Source organism: Nothobranchius furzeri, chromosome 7, assembly GCF_043380555.1.
Source record: "Nothobranchius furzeri strain GRZ-AD chromosome 7, NfurGRZ-RIMD1, whole genome shotgun sequence".
NCBI classification, from domain to species: Eukaryota; Metazoa; Chordata; class Actinopteri; order Cyprinodontiformes; family Nothobranchiidae; genus Nothobranchius; species Nothobranchius furzeri.
In genome coordinates, this window is record NC_091747.1 from 69,102,128 (window position 1) to 69,106,329 (window position 4,202).

Consider the following 4,202-nt stretch of genomic DNA (forward strand, 5'->3'; position numbering starts at 1 on the left):
TAAAGTCTGGGTTCAGCAGCTTCATCAGTGCAGCTGAGGGAAGCAGCAGCTCAGGAGGTAAAGCAGGTTTTCCAGGAATCGGTAGGTTGTAGGATTGACTGATATAATTATTTGTGTGGTATCAGTTTAAGCAGACTGTGACAGTTTGGGTTAGGGTTAGCTAACTTACTATTGTTATTTAGATGAAGATCAGATCACATTTTATGACCAATTTCTGCAGAAATCCAATAATTCCAAGGGTTCACATATGTTTTCTTGCAAATGTACAAGTGTGGGTCATTTATCTTTGTGTCCTCCTTTGAGCATTTTTCAATTTGTTTAAAGCAAGAAATATGAATTTTCTTCATTCAACAACATTTTGCAGGCAAAGCTGTTCAGAAATGTTGAAATGCAAATAAAGAGAAATGAAGCAAAGTTTCCTTCAGTGGTTTGAAAATCTGAACATGGACAGTCAAGACAGACTGCTCTGATTAAAATCACCCATGACATTTTGATGGAATCAGACTCCGGTCTCGTTAGCATGTCACTGCTAGTTAGCATGTCACTGCTCTTAGACTTGACGGCAGCGTTTGACGCAATATCACATCAGATTCTTCTAAAGCACCTATCCTCCCATTGGAATACGTGGGACTGCAATTTCACGGTTCAAATCGTACCTTTCTGGCCAAGCAATGTCATTCAAATCTCACCTCACGCCCATTCCATGTGGGGTCCCTCAGGTTTCAGTTTTGGGCCCGATTTTATTTATCATCTACATTCTACATCCCACTAGGAGAGATCTTTGGAAATATAATGTAAACTTTCATTGTTATGCAGATGATACTCTACTGTATATACCTTCTTTATCGGTTGCGTCGCTACCTATTACGACTGTAACAAACTGCTTAAGTGAAATACAGACCTGGTTTGCTCATAATCTCTTGAAATTTAATGGTATTCAAACAGAACTCCTCGTAGTTGAAACCAAATCAAAAACTGTCAGCAGTGGCGGCTGGCCAGTAGAGGGCGATAGGGCGCCGCCCTCCCAGTTTTCCCCAGTGTTTTTAATTATTTAAAAAAAATAACAATAATCACATATTCTAAGTTAATTGTGTGTTTTGTAACAAAAACAAATCATATATTTATATATCTATATTGATGAGAAGCTCTCTGGCGAGCGGTGGAGGCGACAGAAAGGCTGTGGACTGTGTTTCAATCGCCCAAACAGCACGGTACCAGCCGACCAATTGCTGACAAGAATATCAAAGGGTAGGAATGGGAATGTATCCAATCAGCGTCGACGTTGTTTCAGAACGTTTCAGAAGCATGATGGGCGATAGAGCTACCGCCAAAGGATTCGTTGGTGTTCGGTAGAACTCGGCAGAGTCGTTTTTGGTTGTGACGCAGATGTAACATGGACGCCGCCAGTGAAACCAGCATGGATACCGGATCTCAGCAGCCACTGAATTCAGTTCGGTCTCTTCTCCAGTATCCGTTCGAGAGGAGAACTATGGTGGAAAAACTTAATGTCAAAGAGCTTGGACCAGATCAGCCCGACGTAAAGATAAGCCAGCATGAGAAGGAGAGAGGTAAACTGTACACACGAGGCTTCTCCCCAAATTGGTACACCAGGAAGGCTTGGCTAGCTGGATGCAATCACGCTAATGCGTTATTTTGCTTTCCGTGTTTGTTATTCAAAACGGCTGGGACAGATAAGGCATGGATTGAGTCAGGAGTTACGGACATGAAACATTGCAACTAGAGACGAGCACAGGCTTGCAGTGAATAAACACAATGAAGAAGTGGATCAGAACCGGCACATTTTGTCCAAGAGAGAGATGTCAACACAGTGTATGAGCACAAGGATGACCTCCTCAGATGTTTCCAGATGATCAGAGACTCGGATGACTTTGATCCAGTCACTGAGAGAGAGGCAGGAGGCTTTGTGAGAATGCTGGAGGAAGAAGATTTCGGCTTTCTGCTGGCATTGTGTCACAAGATCATGCCACATGTGGACATGCTGTTCAACCAGCTGCAGAAGAGGAACATTGACTCTGTCTACATCTGACAGGGGTCATCCAGAGCTTCACCAACAGCATGCAAAAGATCAGGTACATACTTGTTTATTTAATATTATTGTGATAAAATTCTCCAGTATGTTAGTTTCACAAACAGTAGTGTGGATGTGGACCATATATGGTCGTGTTATTTTATGTGCAATTTAATGCAGTATTTTTCAACCTTGGTCCGCAAGGCAGTGTGCCAATAGTCAGACACACGTGGATTAATCCCTTTGTCCAATGATGTAAGACAGGAAATAAAAGAACTGTGCTTAATTCAGGAAATAGTGAAGTTGTGCACAAAGCTCAGAAAGCACAAGTTTGTTAAAAAAAAATGGCACAGCCCCACCAAAAATATTTTTCACCAGCCGCCACTGACTGTCATATTTCACAACTCAATATTGACAATGCTCCTGTTTCATTGTCCACTTAGGTTAAAAGTTTGGGTGTCATCTTAGACAACACTCCCTCATTTAACACACATGTAAATGGATCAATACTTTCATTTGCACATCAATCAATTGCGTTCATCCGTGACTGTAAATGACACTAGTAGACTCTTGTAGATGCCCTGGTTAAATCTCGTCTGGACTACTGTAATACCTTACTCTCTGGCCTACCACAGAAACCTCTTCACCAACTTCAGTTGGTACAGAATGAGGCAGCACGTACCATTACTCGGACACCCTCCTCTCAACATATCACTCCTATTCTGGAGGAGCTTCATTGGCTCCCAGTAAGTTACCGCATTGAATTCAAAATATTACTTTAAACGTTTAATACTCTATATAACATGGCCCCTGGTTGTTTACGTGACCTGCTCAGTCTGTACACCCCACCACTAAAACTTTGCTCAACTTCCACTGATCTGCTTGTTGTTCCTCAAGTCCATCTATCCTCTATGGGCCTTAGGTCTTTTGGCTCGCAGGCTCCGTGGTTATGGAATAGTATCCCACCAGTATCCCAGTTCTGTTACCTGCATCTATTAGTTCATTCAGTCCAGCTGTTTGATCATCCCAGTTATTTTTTCTTCTGTTTAATTAGACATTTTCATTATTATTATTTTTATGTTAAACATTTCCCTTTCAATATAAACAACTACAACAGCAAATCTGTAAAGCAAGCTATCTTAAAACATTATTATTATTATTATTATTATTATTATTATTATTATTAACAGTTTTAAACTCCTGCCGTGTGAACTGGGTTTTAGTTGAATGAATCAGGGTAGTTTTACATCGCACAGCTTTGAAAAATGCATCTGTCTTGAAGTGGAAAGAAGTTGTTTTGCTTAAAGCCTTTTATTGTCAAACTTAACTTTCCTCATTGCTATGTAACACCACTGTTAAAAATGTGTAATGATAATTTGTAATTTTAATTCAACAGTAGACCCGAGCTGCGGAGAACCACAGCTGTACCTTCTGTACGTCCGCTCTGTGCAATCCATCAAATTCCATTGTTTGGTTCTTTTCTAAACTCGGAGTATTGACTTGTTTTTACCTTTTTTAGCTGACGAGCTTTGGCTAACACTGTAGACTGGTGGCGCTCTCTGGATGGCTACGGTGTTGGCCGCAGCTTGTCAGCTAAAAAAGTTCAAAACAAATCAACACTTGTGTTTAGAAAAGAACCAAACACAGGAGTGTGTGTAGTTGATCTAAAAGACTAAAAGTGGCCAGTAGTACCTTAGAGGGTCTTGAGAGTACGAGTTGTATTCTCTACGGAGTCAACTTCCAATCTCAAACCTGTGGTTTACCACATAGCATGAACTCCTCCCCAGAGATGAACACATGGGCAGCAGGAGAGGAGGCACTTGAGTGGAAAGACTAAGAGGTTGGAGCTGCACCATGGGATCTAAATGGGACAGACACCAACACCAGGATAGTTAATAGGAATGAAAACTGGCAGAAAATAAAGGGAGCAGATCAACCATCCACAGAAAATAGACCGAGAGCACTGGGGGGCTTTTGTTTCAGGAGACACGATGCAATGATCAGATCCTCTGTGTCTTCATGTTGAAGCCAACAAAACGACTCAAGTGAAACATTAAACGCTGATTAGGATCAAAGAAAGACACGATTATGTATATTTGATGGCCCACTGTTGTATGTCTCTTGCAGTGAAGCTCCCTCTCTTAGACAGTTGGCTCTTTTACAAATGAGGGTA

At 41.2% G+C, this 4,202-nt stretch overlaps 1 protein-coding gene across 1 annotated transcript in view; it reads right to left on the bottom strand.

Annotated features, from left to right (window-relative positions):
- LOC107382438 (alpha-1,6-mannosylglycoprotein 6-beta-N-acetylglucosaminyltransferase B) overlaps positions 1–4,202 on the bottom strand; it is a 247,027-nt gene that overhangs the window by 140,930 nt on the left and 101,895 nt on the right. The window lies entirely within an intron of this gene.